Here is a 17644-nt window from a genome sequence, read left to right on the forward strand (position 1 = left end):
TCTACATTTTTGGGTTTTAAATCTGAAAGCCAATCAGAAATTTGACAGCATACCAGTTAATCCATCATGATAAGTTCTGCATGGATGTTTCTCAACACCGAAGGTTGCTGTTTGAATTGACCCAGGAGGATATAACTCATTGCCAAGGTGAGAGCTGGTTGTATTCTTGAAAAGCCAAGAATGATAACTTGCAATCTTCTACTGAGAGAATGAGATAATGCAGCCTCACAATTCATCTTGGCAGCAAGACAACCCAAGATCATTTGTCTTTGCATAATTACAAAGCCTAAGTGCAGTCGTATCGTCTCAGCATTGGATGTGTTTTGAGATGTCTTAAGGACTTTTGCTTTACATCTTGCTTTGGCCTTGTTACATTTCCAACAGGGGTCAAGGTAATGGCATTTTTTACATCAAGTTCTGTAGAGAATGTACAAGAGTTTAAATCTTTTCTAGGTCAAATCTTTATCTAGTGAGCAATGACAGGAAACAGTTGCATCAGCTAAACTCTCTCTAAAATTACTAGTGAATCTTTTGTTGCAATGTTGGATGGGGCTGGTGGGTGTTGTAGTTATATGAGCCTTCACTGTGCCAAACTGACGTGATCGAGAAACAGTCAAAGCTGTAAAAGTAATGGCCATGAACTATGTTATTTTTATGATTATCAAGGACCCTTCTGTGCGTCTTTGTTGAAGCAGACTTTTAAAACACCTTGGAATTCAGGAGGACTATGAGTTATAAAAAAAAGGCTTCTGGCAGCCGCTCAGCTCACTACAAAAGCTCTGTGGAACAAAAGGGATCCAAGAGCAGACCACCAGTCTTTACATTTATTTGCAGGTAAAGTGTTTTAAGCTGTTCCAAATTCTTCAGCAGACGCTTATCTAAGCTTCACAGGGATGTTAGGGGATGGTATTTTGGTAATGCATTCTCAAAACCACGGTGCAGGACAAGGAAATATAAGGAGTAGTTAAAGGAGCAGTGTGGAGGTTTTAAAGTTAATTATCACCCTGCTGTGTTGGACACTTAAGTCTGGGGGTCCTGGTTGGCCTAGCGGCTTAGCACGTATGTACAGAGGATATAGTTGTCGTTGTAGTGGCTGCTGGTTCAACTCCTGGTCATGACCCTTTGCTGCATGTCTCTCACTCTCTACTCCCCACATTTCCTGTCTCTCTTCAGCTGTCCTATCAATAAAGGCGAAAAAGCCCCAAACATAACTTCAATATAAAATACTTGATTCTGATTGGTCAAAACACCATAACAGCAGCAAATAATTCTAAGCAGAAAAAGTGATGCTGGAGTTAACCCTCATCGTACGTCATATCAATTCAACCTGCAGAATTGAGTCTGTCATATTCCCCCTCTGCCTGTTGACACTGTGGTAATAATGTTAGTGTCTGTCTCAGGCTGGTCTTGAGAGTGGGTAGATAATAGGTGCATTTTGACCAAGAGTTCTGGGGTCTTTTAGCCCCCAGAACTACTTTCCCCAGAACTAAAAGGTTCCTCTGCCCCCATTGTTGTCTGCGTTTCGACCACAGGCTAAAGTCCTGGGTAGATTGTGCAAATTAGGCCAGTGACATATGGAGGAGAAAAATTACATTCAAATAATATTTTGAAATCTTAATAAAAAACTAAACTAGTTTGCATTCCCAGGAACTCCCTCTGTATTTCAACAACTGTGTAAACTCCACAAACACTGTAACGTTCAGCCGAAAGTCCCAGGACCCTTGAAAAGTACTACCCCCAAAGCAGGGGCTTTTCAGGGGGAGATTAAATACCCCTGAACTAAATTTAGACCCTGGTTCCTCTGGTCAAAACACATGTAGTTCTGGGGTAAAGTTCCTGCTGTCGTAAAACGCCTAATGACAGTTAGCGGGCACAGTTCCCTGATAGGGAAAAGTGGAGCAACATCCTGTCCTGCAATCCAGGCAACAGCGGCAGAGTTGGTGAGAGTATCTCCAAGTTGTTGATTGTAAGGGAACTTCAACCATAAGAGGTAGGGAGTTACAGTGTTAATAGTTGTGACATTTGCCTTATTTATGTTTAAAGGTGTGTCAACTGCAAAGCTCAGAGAAGAAGGAGAGCTGAATGAGGACAGAAATGTCAACATAAAGATTCCTGCAGAAGTCCTGTTCACCTTGTCTAATGTTACCTTCAGTGGAAATGTTCAGTTTAATGTGAAATTTAACAATCCATTCCCATTGTAGCATTACCAGCTGTGGAATCAGATGGAATATTTTGAATCTGTATAAATAATTTTTTCAAAATCAATTAAATCTTCTTTAAATCCACATTTTGTGTCATCTTGTTCATGTCTTTAGTGGGTTGTTTGGTAATACGCTGGATGTTGACAGATGGTGACGCAAATTAGAATCCCAACTGGGTGAGCAAGACGCATTACTACTTGTTCACTATTAATCATCCATTACTTATTAGTGAGGTTGCAGATTATTGCAACTCCTAAACTTCCTAACTTGCCTGCATGTTAAAGAGCCTACAGCTGCCGAAATACTTGAAGACAAAACACCCTCGTGCCTCTTTTCAGGGCTGCAGCATTATTATTTGGTCTATCTCTTCTGGGCTGTTCTGGATCCTGCACAATGACAGCAGTGCAACATTTGAAGGGGGATAAGCTTCCTCTGTTGATATAAAGAGCTTGTTCTCATATAAACACAACTACTCTTATTTCAAAGGTTTTTACAAAATGAAAATACATTTATGTAAATTATATTCTATTCTGCCATTAGATCCCCTTTAATCTTGCACGCTTGTCCTTTAAAGTGGGTTAGAGTGCGAAATCAGACTCAGTTTGTGTTGCAGCTTTCAGTCACCATTATGAAACAAGAAACTAATTAATACTAACTTCCTTTATTTAGATGATTTTTTTTCGTAATATGATTTAGATAAGTAGATGTAATAGAAAAGAAATGAACTTTCATTTCATTTTAGAACATGCAGTGTTGCAGCAGTAGATCATAATTGAGCTCCCTTAGTTATGAGGCAAAACTCCATTGTTCTTAGTCATTACTCCCAGCATGCTCTGCTGGGTCTTTCCCTCTCTGGCAGGGCGTCAAACCCGCTTCCCTGCATTGCCTGACGATGTTTTGCCAGACGTGGAGCTAATCTCTGCTCCAAACAAATGAAAATGGATTCAGAAGCGACTGCAGATACAAAAAATGCCACATTCCTCCCGTCTATCTGCATGCAGAGTCATGACAAAAAAATAAAATCCATTTCCTGCTAATAGCGACACTCTGAGACACACACACATTCACAGACACACACATGTGGTTGGGTCACAATCGGCTGTTGCACACGGGGCAAAGTTATGAGGCATCACAGCTGCACACGTCCACAGGATAACACACAAACACAGTCACACACACATGCCTGAACGCACACTGCCTGAAAGCTGAATGCTGATTTGCTAATGAGCTGTCATGGTGACAGATACTGCCATTTAATTGGCTGGTAAAGGAGGCAATTATAATTCAGTGCATAGATGCAGATCAGAGAGGGAGAGACTGGATGCTTTCTGTACATTATGTGCGAGAGTGTGTGTTCAAAGTGAAACACACATGGAGGAGTCAGCAGCTGTGTCACTCACTGCTCTAAATTATTAATTCTGATGATCCTGTTTAACTGCTGTGTGATCAACTTCTCAGTATATGTGTGTGCAGGAGTGTGTGATACTCTGTATGCTGAGTTGTTCTTCCTGTACTGTCCTTTGTTTCTTGTCTTCTTCTTTAGTTTTGCAAAATTTCCATCACTGCTTCCTCTCCTCTCATCTTCTCTCTTTTCCTCTTCCTCATTTTTCACTTCATGGAGACAATTTCTCTCTTTCTCTTCTCCTCCTTTCCCACTTTTCATTCCTGCTCCACCATCTGCTGGCTCAGTATGCAGCATCTGTCCAACCCTTTTTCTATCTTTCCCTCTTTATTATTCTTTTTTTTTGTGTCTTTCATCTGGCATTTCTCTTCCTTGTCAGTTGTCATTCCATTAATCCCCCCTCTCTTTCTCTCTCTCTTTCCTCTCCCTCTCTCTCTAAAAACTCACATTTGCCTTCCTGACATCACCACATTAAGCAGAGTGTGTTGCCAAAGCGGGTTAAATAAGGTTTACAAATGGTGGTAGTTCAGGACTCTACCCAGATAAACGCAGCTTATGTAAGACATCTCTGCTTCAGATCTTTGTTTATTGCACACAAAACATGATCTCACTGTTGGACAGAGACCAGCAAACCAAAGTTTAATAATTGGATTAAAGCGCTGGCCACGACTCAACGTCTGGAAAATAATCCTTACATTACATTAAAGGACACAATTCCTCTGTGAAAATCAATGGGCTCCTTTTACGGAACAGGGGGAGAGATGGATTCAAATTTGATGAACGTGGAGGCTGAGATAAAATCAAAGATGTGTTTTCTGGAATTGTATTTCTAGTAAATCTTCTATTTCCCGTGAATGTACATTTTATTTTATGTTTGATATATTTATTCTCCCATGTTTTATTTTTTTCACATTTGTCACATGTACTGTATATGTTGGTCAAGTATTTCTTCTGATTTATTATGTGAATTTCTCTCCACACAGATTCTATGTAGACGCTGTACTCAGACGTCTGGATTTTCAACATGGGAAGTGTTCTGTCTGCAGCCTGAGCTGTATCAACCAATCAGCAGGCTTTGGTGTTTACAGGACAAGCAGTTGGTGTAAAGGGCAAAAATAAACGACAACCCGGCTTTCAGCATCGCTGCTCTGATGCTGATTCATCTCTAGACCTTCATGAAAGTGCAGCTGACAATCTGTTCTTCATCATAAATTCCATCTCGAGCGACTTGACACAGTGTTACGAAAGCCAATCAGTGTTACTGAATCTGTGGGAATTTCCAGACTTCCAGAATAACTGATCTAAAAGAAATGCTCTATCAACAAACAAGCATCTTTAAAGTTGTTTTCTTCTCCTCTTTGGCACAGACTTGAAAAAGCTTGTATTTTGACTCTTAACAAATCTGCATCATGATGGTGAATGACGGGATTTTCCAACCCTAACTCGGTCCAGGCAGATGGCTGTCTAACATGAGTCTGGTTCTGCTTGAGGTTTCTGCCTGTTTAAGGAAGATTGTCCTTGCTGCTGTAACTTGCTGAATGCTGCAAAGTGCTCTGCTCATGGTGGATTAAGATGAGATCAGACTGAGTCCTGTCTGTAAGATGGTACTGGATCTTATCCTGTCTTGATGTTGGGTCTTTGTTACTAATAGAACATAGATTATGGTCTAGACCTGCTCTTTTTGTAAACATGTGTTGGGATTTGGTGCAATATAAATAAAGACTTATTGACTGACTGATTGATTGATTGTTTGATTCCAAACTTAAGATACGTTACTGCAAGTAAATTAAAAAAAGCATTGATTTCTTTTCCAGGTTCATACCACTGAAGTCAGTCAGAGTGAAGTACTTCCTATTTATAGTGAAGCTGAGACCTCCTTGAAACAGATGAATGGGTGTTACTCTGGGGGATGTAATGGACCAAAAGATGAGTGTTCACATTTCAGATGATTACACCACACAGGAGAGGAAGTCTAGGCTGGAAGTGGTTAACTTTAACTGCTGGCTAGACCAAACTTACTGAAAAGTTTGGATCTGTTCCCAGAGGTAGGTTTCACATATTGCTGCCAGACGATGATAGGTGATGATTGCAGATGGGTTAAAGCGACGGTAAACTTCTGTAAGAATATTCACTCATGAAAGTCCAGAATGCATTAGGGAATAAAAAGGAGACTGTCTTATCTTCACTTTAAACTGAATACCATAAGAGGAAAAACAACGCATCATAAAGAAAAATATATAGATAATAAACCGGTGCCCTAAAAGACAGTGGATGAAATAAAAAACAAGAGGAAGAGTAAAAAAGGTTCATAACCCTTTTATGTGGTTTGCTGCTACTGTTTGTTTGGGTTTTGACATTTTTTTGAGTAAATATTGAATTTTGTTTCAGCCAAAGACTATAAAAACTTATTTCAGAGTGGCTCTGTCTGACTTCTCTTGGTTGCCAGGTTTGTTTGTGTCCACCAGTTTCAGAAAGCAATTTTAGTCGATTCAGTCTGTTTGGTTTGTGTCCCTCCTTCCCTTTTACTGACTTTTCTTTTTCTTCGACTGCAATCTCTCTCTCTCTTCATTTGACTCTCTCTCTCTTCGTCATCCTCCTCTTGCACCCAGCTGAAAAACCTTGCTCTCAAACTTCATGCATTATTTCTGTGGACATTTCTGTGTTTTTATGTGTCAGTGTTTTTTTTTTTTTTTATGTGTATGTGTGTGTGTTAACGTATGTGTGTGCATGTGTGTGTGTGTGCGTTAACGTACATGTGTGCATGCATTTGCGTGTGTGTGTGCACATGGTGTCTTGTATGAGCCAGAAAGGAGCCAGCACGGATCAGTGACCTTGGCTCTGTTACATTTTTAAAACAGGACGTGAATAATAGATCGCGTTGGAATGAAACAGCGGAGGATGAAATATGAATTAAAATAATCTGAATTACAGAGAGTGGGGGAGGGAAGGTGAGGAGGGAGTCAGGGAGTATATGTGGGATGAGGATTCCATAGATCTCAAAGAGAATGGACGAGTGGATGTAGATGAATGGCACTTTAAAGGATTGTTATTTATAAAGATACGAGGCTCTGCAGTAACATGATGTGCTGGCCAGCAGCTTCAGTTCAAGGTACAGTTTATACAAACCTACACGAGCACTCTGAGCCTTTTCCTCCATGCAAACAGAAGGAACGGTTACAAACTCAATCTCCCTTTCTTAGGACTTAACTGTGCTTTTAAAGGGATATTTCAGCTTTTTTGGAAGTGGGGTCGTATGAGTTACAGTACACTAGTGCTCCTGTTAGCCACAATGCATACCGGTGAGCTCTTCCCCTTTAATAAGAAAATTCCCAGAGGACCAGCAGGCAAGCTAGGCTACAATTCTCTGCAGACGGGGACACCTCTTTTGTGTAATTTTGCTAAAGTTGAGAAAAAATGGTCCAGGAACTCATCACGGTGCAAATGCATGCACCGGTAAATAAAATTGGAGCTATTCAGTTTGCTGTCAGAAACCCCCTTTGTTTTGGCACTATTTTCAGACGCACCTTGCAGACCGGTGTTCTTCTGCTGCATGAGCACAGATACACGCCGATCAGCTGTTTGGATCAACAAGCAAGTAGCATTTTTAGCAGACACTTTTATTTGAATTGAATTTCACCCCTGGGGATTAAAGAAGTACCTTTCTTCTTTAGGAACAAAGACTACAAACTGCAAAAATGAGTGATTCTGACAGCGACGATGACATGCTGTTTAATGTGGACACAAGAGGATACCTCTATGAACCAGAGTTTACAGAGGAAGAACTCCAGATGCAGACCCAACGTACCGCAGAAGAGAGGGGAAAAAGTTCTGTGCTAACGAGTGAGCAGGAGAGATCCCACGTTACATGGTGGTGCCGGTGTGTAAACTGTGAGCCCATGCCAATGAACCCAGAAAGCTTCTGCAGTCAGGAGTGGGACTTAGTGACAACAATACTTCAGGACCTTTCTGAATCAGAGGATACCAGGGGCTCACATACGGCTCTAGTCTGCATCACTCATCATCCAGAGTTCCCTGCCTTACAGGAGGTTTGCCTGTTTGAACAGCTGGGATAAAGACAAGTATGTACCATCTTTTAAATTTGAAGAAAAGTGAGTTTAATTCACTCTAAAGTCCGATATGGCTACTTGATCCTGCTACTTGCTTGTTGATCCAAACAGCTGATCGGCGTGTATCCGTGCTCATGCAGCTGAAGAACACCGGTCTGCGTGGTGCGTTTGAAAATAGTGCCAAAACAAAGGGGGTTTCTGACGGCAAACCGAATAGCTCCAATTTTTTTTTTACTGGTGCATGCATTTGCACCAGGATGAGTGCCTGGACTATATTTTCTCAACTTTGGCAAAATTCCGCGAAATAGGAGGCCTCGTCGGCAAAGAAAATAGCCTAGCTTGCCGGCCAGTCCTCTGGAAGTTTTCTCATTAAAGGTGAAGAGCTCACCGGCACTCATTGTGGCTAGCAGGAGCAATAGTGTACTGTAACTCATACGACCCCACTTCAAAAAAAGCTGAAATATCCCTTTAAGTGTGGAACAATACTTCAGTATTGAGCTTTTTGTATGTAACTTTGTGCTTCGTTCAGTATCATCAGCTGCAACTAACCTTCAGTTTGTGTCTTTAAATGGCACCAACTTACTATCAAAGAGTACTTGCGTGCCGTGATAGCTCTCAAGGTAAGAGGAAAAAACTGTTTTAATGTATTTTTCTGAAAAGAAAGTAGCTTTAAACAAATTAAATGAAAAGCTCACCTTGGAGTAATAATGAAGATAACTTAATGGAACCAAACATGCGTGCCGTTCTTATTTAAAAAGCTCACACCAAAATTGAAAGTAATTTGTTTTACCTCTTCTGATTGAAAACATCTGAAAATAGATCCAACCTCTTTTCTGTTTCTGTCTTTTCATTAATTCTGTTCTGAAGGAAAAATGAGACTCTTCAAAATAAATTGTGGAAATTAAATGACAAACAAAACAGCACGTGGAGTGCAACCCCGACAGGTTTATCAGCTGAAAAAGTGTAAGAAAATAAAATGAGAACAGCGGGTTCATGAAAAGAATAACTGGAGCAGCACTAAAAGATGTTGTGTGAAAACTGAAGTCTTGAGATAAAATTAGAAATCATCAAGGGACATAATCAATAACCAATAACCCTGGTGGTGAACATCTACCATCAAGCTAAGATTCCAATACACTTTGAAGGTTGTGCCGTGTGTTTGGCCTTCACTTTGTTGTACTTCTTTGAAACTCATTCCTCCATTCCTTGTGTTCTTACCCAAGTGAGTACACTTATTATTGTGAGAAAACTAAAGTCAGCAAAGATGGGATTAGACGTGAGTTCTTGGTGACGCAAATGGAGGGAGTTATTGAAAAATCTGATCTGCAGTGAATCAATGATGCCACAAAGGCCAATCAGCAAGGAGATCCTCTAGTGATGCATGATGTGAAGAACAGAGCATTAGCGGTTTATCATTTGGACAAACAAGGAAAAGTATATGTTTTTGTGTGCGGCTACCTTCGAACTGTACAACACTAACCTTGTATTTTCAAATCCAAACAGGAATAAAATGTTAATGCTGTTATGAGGAAAGTGAGGTTGGATTATCTGGTAAATTGGAATAACCTTTGTGTGTCACTTGATTCCAGCTATAGGTTGTACCCATAAGTTAGCACTGCCCTAGCATAGCAACCCTGCATCTTTGGGTATGGGCATGGACACAATTTACCACGTGTATGTTATTCACATAGCTGAAAGGACAACTGGAGAAGGCGTACAAAGTCTTCATATAAGCACTAATGTCATGACAGGTTTGAAATGAGGTTAAGGTCAGACGATGGCCTTCAATAACAAGAAATTCCTGTGATGCATGATTAGCATGATCCTCCATTTGTCCAGTTTTTACCAAATAAAAGTACTATTGATAGAATTTATATTGCCCACAAGAGCCACTCTCTTCCTCTTTGTCTTACAACAGGTGCATTTCCCTTGGCCACTCACTAAATACTAAAAAAGGGATGTTACAAATTGCAAGATGGCCGCCTCCATGGATGGGGACCTGCTCCTATGTAGGTATAAAAAGCTCATTCTAAGTAAGCTAAAACAAAATGATTTTTATATTCAGGTGATTATACGCTACTTCAAACATTCTTATGAGTTCTATATGCCATTTTTGAAAAATATGTTAAGTTAAATGCTGCTAATTACTGCACAATGTACCTTTAATTTGTGGTAAAGAAGACTTGAAACTATTGATTGAGCTCCTAAACTTATCAGGCAAATGAATACAAGGCAGATAATCAGTTGAGATGTTGACTCATTTTCAGATTTGAGGTATTTCTGAATTGTCTTGCCCACTTTTTAAGATAGTCTATGGTTACATTTAAGCAAGTTGAAATGTTTTTCTGGCCTTGAGTTTTTCTGCTTTTTGGCTGATTGATCAAAGTGCAGCGTTACACCATCGGTCAGTGCTTTTCTTTTTGAAGAGCATTTAAAACCAGAGTTTTGTAGCATGCTGCAGCAGCAGGTCCTCCTACAGCGCAAACAAGGTTTTCATGATGGTTCGATATAAAGAGAAAAAACATCTCTGAAAAAAAGTTTAATTCACAGCAACAAACTTTGTTCCATGAGTCATGAACTGAAGCCAGTTTATTAGACTTCTATGATTCCACTCCCACAGTTCATCACGACCTCTTTGCCTTTATGATCCGCCTCCCTCTGTATCTTCCATCCCTCATTGATTCCTGTAAAATTAGGCTTTAACTTCTCGTGACCATAACTTTGATTTGACATTTCAGGAAGTATCCTTCATCACGGTTAGGGAGATCTCCTGCCACGCCATTCAAATAGAAAATCTATCCAGCCTTCCAACTTTGAAGCAAATGATCAAAACAAACGAGTTCTTGCTCATCAGCAAACCATTGACTGCTCGGCTGCTCAGATGCTCATTAAATTCAGAGATTGTAAAAAAAGAACTGAGAGGGAGACAACCTTATAGCTGCTCTTTGCCTAGTGCAGAGGAAGAGAGGAGAAGAAGACTGAGCGAGAGGCTGAGAGGCTGTCTACTGAGCTGTCAAACCTCATCCCATCGACAACGGATCATCCCGAGAGAAAGCGAGAGCTCTCCTCGGATAGTTAACGTCGTGTTGAAAGCAAACTTTGCTTTGTTTTGTTCACTTTGCTTCCTACAAACAGCCTGCCGGTGACAGCACCAAGTCACACTCGGTCGATCAAACAGTCCATGAAGCAGTCAATCAACAAGTCAATCTTCGCCACAGAAACTCAAATGAACAGAAACAAACAAACAACTCTGCGCTTATGATCCGACACCACAGAGGCCTGGACGTCATGTGATAGATTGGAGTCCCTGAGAGAGGGGCGAGATGCTGTGCTCCTCTGTAACTCTGTGCTAACACTTATGACATTTTTCATAAATCATGTCTTTTTTTATTGAACAATGAGAGAGAGAAAGAGCACCATCAAAAATCTGGTCACCGGGGGAGCACAGACTGAGGAGAGAAGGCAATTTAGGTGACACTGAGGATGAAATGAATTTCACTTCCAATCATCTTAAATGTGAATTGGCCACAGAGGATGAGTTTTTAGAATTTGTAATAAATGCATCACGATTTCACATAATTTCCAATTCAGGAAAACCCAGAGTGACACTGGAGGGGAACGGTATGAGTCTTTAGACAAGAGCTGAACAACAATGTGAACTCAACACTTTGTTACGGGATCATTTTTCAGGTGATAAAAGTTCCTGTGGGTGCACAAAAATGCCTTTTGTTAATAACAGTTTACCGGCAAACAACAAGGATGATGGAGGAATTTTATTATTTCTAAGTCTTTTGCTTTTTGTTTCCAAGAAAAAAGCAATTTTTAATTTAACTGGAATACAAAAGGCCCAAGACTCCAAAAGGATCCATGAAAATCTGTGATGTGATATCAGGGATGACTTGTTGGAGACCACTGTGGATGATGTAATGTTTTTTTAATAGATGGGATTTCTTATATTCACCATGTTTTGCTTGGTTTTTAAATGAGGACTGAGTTCTTTGTAAATAAGACGTTGGGTTAAGCTGGTCAACGGTGACAACACTTCTGCACTTCATGCCATCAGGAACTTTCACCAGGCCACAGAGGTGAGTCAGTTTGGGTGACATAACACAGCATGCTGCTGCAGAGATGCACAATATGGCCACACTAGCAAAAGGTGAAAGCATATCTTTTGGTTGTTTCATTCGCCTTGTTATAAAAGTATCTAAATTCTCAGATAGAAGTCAGTGGTATCATTTGTCAGTTTAGGGGTCCTCTTTGGGAAAAGAGAGGTTTGTTGATAATTAGATTAAAAAAATAGAGTTTTAGTTTTACTACAAATCACATTTCTTGATTATTCCACACCGCTGTGTTACTTAGCTGGCAACCCTACTTTTGAACACCACCATCTCTCAAGTGGACACCTGAGGCACAGCAGTTTCTGCAGTACCACACTGGCTTTGTTTTTCGAAACCAGATGTTCCCGTTTGGTTTGCATTAAATGTTGTATAGAATTAGTAGCTTTCAGAGCCTTTCAGAAACAGGAGATTTTGAGGCCACATCGGTATGATGAAGGATATCAAATACAGGATACAAATTAAGTAACTGGGTTTACAACTAAATGTTTGCAGGCTTTCTTTGTAGGTTCTAAAAATGAGTCAAAAGACCAAATCACGCCATTTATAGACCACTATAACAAAAACAACCCCATGAAAAAACAATAAGGTAGCTAAATCTAGGGTACTTTACATCCTCCAAGTTATATTGTTGTATTGTTGTAGTATTATTACTATTTCAATCTATTTTTTATGTTATTGTTTTGGTATTTTATTTTATTTTACTTGTGTTTTGTATATCCTTTGGTTTCCATTTATACATTATTTAGTTATTTTTGTATGTTAGTTTGAGGCATGGATAATAATGTCTCAGACTTTTGCAATTTGTATGTGGAAAAAGAAAAAAACCCAATAAAGAGATTAAAAAAAAAAAAAAAGACCAAATCACACTCATAGAGGTTCAGCCTCTATGTTTCAAAATGTCCAAAACTGTCTCCTGAATTCAAAACTTCATTAATTTTCATATTTTTAACATTCATGTCAGAGATGTCCAAAAGTCTGACGTCATCTCGTCTCAGTGTTAACTTCATCTTTTCAAGCTCAGTGTTTTTTTTTGAAGAAAATTTCAATTACAAATTGTTCTATTTGAAGTGAAGCAAAGAGGAAGAGTACTGTTAAGTAACTAAAAGAGCAATCACTGTAACTTATCAGGGGAAATAAGGTCCTGTGATTAAGAATTTCAAAACGAAAGTCAAAAGTCTCAAAGAGTTGAAGCTACAAAGATAGTGGGTGTTTGTTTTGTCCACTAAAAGACTTTGCAGAGATCTCCTAAGAGCAGACTGGACGTCACCTGTTCTGACTCAGAGCTGTCCTGTTGTCTTTTCTTTTCCGTGTCTCTCAGTGTGACTCTGCTTCCTGTTTCCTCTCTGTTTCTCTCTCTTGCTCTCTGTCACAAGAACACACACATATACACACCTCTGATTTCACGTCTCATCACCCCCGTGACCCACATAGGCTATAGGAACTAATTCGCGCAGACCGGAGGGACATGGAGGGAAAAGAAAGAGAAACAGAAAGGTGACGGGAGGCAGACTAAACGTGGGAAGGACAGGAGGGTTGATGCTAAAATGAGAGAGTGCCGAAAGAAAGCTAAAGCAGAGAAGACAGGGGAGGATGCTGAAGGCGAGACGAGGAGGAGACAGAGGAGGGTGCAAAAAAGCAGAAGGGAGGAGGAACAGAGCGGGATAATGTAGCCGCTAAGTGATAGACCAAGCAGCAGGAGAGGTAGAGCGAGGTCAGATAGAGGGATGGATAGGAAGAGGAGGAGAGTATTGGAGGGGTGGATGGACAATTTGGGTTGACGGAGTGCAGCTGCATCAGGAGAGAGAGGAGGGTAAAGAAAGGGGGAGAGAGAAAGAGGGGAAGGAAATCAGTTGAGCAGACAGAATGTAGAGTATGTGCGGGGGAGAGGATAAATGGAGGGGATGAGGATGGGAAAGAGGTAGAGAAAAGAGGAGGAGGAGGTGGAGGGAGGAGTCATCAGTATTCCAGCCTTGTGCTCACTTTCCAGCCAAGACAAATGAGAGGCAACATCAGGGAGGAAGTGGATCAGCTGAAAACACACCAACCTCTCCCTCTGTCACCCTGATCCCCTCTCTCCATATTCCTCCCTATCCCCCCCTTCCTCCCCCTCTCTTTTCCAAAGCAGAGAGCACCGTATAGCTGCAGTAGCTCAAACTGTCAGGAGCCTTCCAAACCACCATACACAGCGTCATAAATAAACAGTGCAGCTTTGGTGTGTCATACTCAACCTCTCTTTAAGGTTATTTCAGCAAGCGGGAGTGTCCTGTTCTAAGAAGGTGAAACACGAGGCTCCTCCCCTCTGAAGGACTTATCTGAGGTGTCATCAAGTCCACTTTTTTTTCTGAGACTGTGTTATACAAGTTTTAGTGCCTATATGGGAAAGGATTACAGAACCAGGGTTTGTGTTGTTGTTGTTGTTGTATTTGACTGAACATAAAACAGGGCTGCAAGAATTTCACTTATATGAGATATGACAAAACCAACATCATTCTAACTTCAACAAGGAAGACCTACTGAGCCACAGGGCGTCAGGTGAGACATAAAAAAGAAAAGATACAAATCTGTGAAAACCGTTTAGTTGTCTGAGAAAATGTGTTTGTGATCTGTGTGCACAGTTGAGTAAATGGAGGGAATTTTCAAATCTGTTCCCACAGATTACCAAACTATGCCCACTGATTTGCATCTGCTCCTTTTTATTTCTCGCCTGGCACACACACAAAAAATAGTAAGTGTTAAGCAGGTTACTGTTGTGCAAAGAAATAAAAGATTACAGGTTCACAAAATACTTCAAAGATAAAAGAAGTTTGAAAACCTAACACTCTGTTTCGTGACTTTTCATAACAGCAATACCATTTGCCATTTTTGTCAGTTTATTTGCGAGATGGATTTTTCCATCAACTCAAGCTAGAACTGCTTTTAAAGCTGGGGTTGGTAGTCAGATTTAGATAGCCTTTATGTTATACTGGTTAAAATGATCTTTATGTCCCGATGGCAATCAATACATAATCTGTTCTTAAAAAATCTATCAGCTGGAGTAAACCTGAGAAAACACCAACCAATCCCTGCCATCAGGAGCCAAATTATGAAACCAATCAAATCCCATCCTGCCGTTCTGCCCGCCTCCTGCACGTACATTTCCTCAGCGTGCACTCCCCGTCCCCTGCCTCTGCTTCCCATGCCTCTATTTATTGGCCCTCTCACTCGACCTCGGGCTTGTCCCCTCTGACCCGATGAGGTGCTTTGCTCAGGACTGTAGTCCGGATCAGAGTCTAAAAAGCTCTCACTTAGACGGAGACCTGAGGAAATGCTACATTCAAATTCATGCTAGCTTTCCATGACTAGAAACCCTAGCTTTAAAAAGGATACATTCAAAGCTGCTACTATAATAATTATTCTCAATTCAACTTAACTCATTTTTATTATATAGCACCTTTCGTACATTCAAGCATGTAGCCCAAAGTGCTTCACAAAAAAAAAAAAAAAATCAACAGAGACAGAAAACAACAGCAATAGGTAAAATAATACAAGGCTAATATAAGATAAATTAAAATGATATGAAATACTTAAAAATAAATATAAAATCAATAAAATAAAATTAGATGTATATCAGAAAATCCTAAAAATACAATAAAATAAGGTAGAATAATGTATAAAAGAAATAAACATGATGCTAAAACAATGGTAATATTGGTAATAATGCAGTCCAGGGCTAAAAAGAAATTACTTCAGGTTGAAAGCAAGATTAAAAAGGTAAGTCTTAAGTTTACTTTTAAAAACACCAAAAAAAAAAACACTCTAGGGTTGGACATTCCTTAACCTGCACAGTATTGGTTCACTGACTAAATAAGACATAGGCATAGTCTCAGGGATGTCACCCATTAGTTTTTAAAGAAGCACTATGAAGCCCAAACATGGTGGTGACCATATCAGAACTTTGGACTCAACCTGACCTTCGTTCAACCTACACAAAGGAAAGTAGGTGGAGTTGAGGTGGGCCCTTAGCTTTCTAGCAGACAGCTAACATGCACCCACCTGTCGGTCAACTTAACCATGCCCTAATTATTCAAACCTTGTAACCTTAATATCTTCAGAACAGATGAGTTATAAAAAATTGTCTTCCATGCAGTGTGAAAAATAGAAAAATGTGCTATTTAGACCAAAACTGAGAAGTCCTGCAGTAAAAATAGTCCTTTTAACTTTTCAACATGAGTGTTAATGGGGATTCCTTGGCTTTTGCAGCCAGCCCCAAGTGGACACTTCATGAACTGCAGTTTTTTTCACTTCCGCCATTTGTCAACCACAAAGGCTTGCACTGGCTGGTCCAAAATGTGATCTTTCCCTCAATCTAAACAATAACATACCCCTGCTGGCCTTAACTTTTACATTGAGTAACATTATACAATCTAGTCTATATAATGTGTGTGTTGTGAACAGATCTTTGCAAACAAATTAGATATTGACTGGCAAACCTAAACAAACACATCACAACTGAAGTCAGAGGAAGAGGTGTTGCAGTGTGAGTTTGTCTTTGGTTACCTTTGCCAAGAAAGACGTCATCTGTAGAGCTCTACGAGGCTTGTTTGACAAACTCAGCTGTGCCTGCCGTGCCCCTGGTGAAAGATGAGAGAACAAAATCAGTCAATTGCTGAAAATAATCAGCTTTGTGTGACAGAGACATTTAAAGGATGAGAAATAAGCTGTCTGATTTGCAAGGAAACATTTGATGATAAACAAAAATCACACAAATCATGCCCCGCGAAATAAATCCACCTGTTTTGTTCTGTCACAGAATAAGCGCTTGAACTTTCTAAATATGAATTTGAACTCTGGGTGTTTAGCAGCTTTACGAGTGACGGGTGTCAGGGAAAAAACTATGATACTATAATATCAACATGAGCCAGTCACATGCTCAGGCCCTGCCACGGCCTTCAATCAGCTTTGAGTTATCCCTTCAGTGTAATCTCCCCCCTCGTCTCCTCTCTCTCTCTGTAAAGCATAAACAGCGGCACACACAGTAATCATCACACCCACTCTCTCTCTGTATCTCTCTCTTTCTCTCTGCCTGCCCCCCAACTGGGTTTTCCTGCTCTGATTACTGTTTGTTCATACAAAAACACAAACCCACTGTGGGAAGGATGTACTATTCTGGCAGAAAAGGAGGATACACAGATTTATCATCTCTCTCTCTATCTTTCTCGCTCTCTCTCCCTCAACCACACACACATGCCCTGTTGCAAGAGGATCAAATGGTTATCACAACTGCTCTTCGAATCACAACACACCGACACAACAATCCCTCGTTCCCCCATCTCTCTCTCTCTCTCTCATTAAATGGATACGTCTGTTGATATTTTTTTTAAATATTTTTTCCACAAATCCTTTGAAAAGACTTAAGCCAACAATGGATTTGATCCCACTTACAAGAACTGTCTGTGTAGCCAAAGCCTGATATATCTTATCCCTCTGTGCCATCAGGCTCCAACGGTGCCAAAGGAGTATTAAAAACACACCAGTGAGCTACACGGTTGCACTGGCTGACATGTTCATTCATCACAGTGGATGCTGTTCAGTGTATTTTTGAGATGATGCAACATATACCTAACTTGGCTCCTGACCCTGAAATCCAGGCAGGGCTTGTCACGCAGGATTAAAAGAGATGATGTCATGTAGCTGTTTGGCTCTTTAGCTAAAAAGCAAAAACAACAACAAGAAAATAACACACAGATAAATGCAGAATTGCTCCCACTTGATCTGAGTTTGGTGTTCTATTTAAAGAACTCAAACTTTCATTTTTTTATGATTTTGAATACCACGTAGGATTTCCTCATTCTACTTCAAAAACAGACTTTTTTTGTT

General features: G+C 40.2%; 1 protein-coding gene across 2 annotated transcripts in view; it reads right to left on the bottom strand.

Moving 5' to 3' along the window:
• The window catches only part of elfn1b (extracellular leucine-rich repeat and fibronectin type III domain containing 1b), a 201049-nt gene that overhangs the window by 71503 nt on the left and 111902 nt on the right, over window positions 1–17644 (bottom strand). For both annotated transcript variants that reach the window (XM_034686910.1, XM_034686909.1), the window contains exon 2: window positions 16325–16398. The gene's annotated coding sequence lies outside the window, so the exon portion shown is untranslated. The remainder of the gene's footprint in view (window positions 1–16324; window positions 16399–17644) is intronic.

Source organism: Notolabrus celidotus, chromosome 7, assembly GCF_009762535.1.
Source record: "Notolabrus celidotus isolate fNotCel1 chromosome 7, fNotCel1.pri, whole genome shotgun sequence".
Classification (NCBI taxonomy): Eukaryota; Metazoa; Chordata; class Actinopteri; order Labriformes; family Labridae; genus Notolabrus; species Notolabrus celidotus.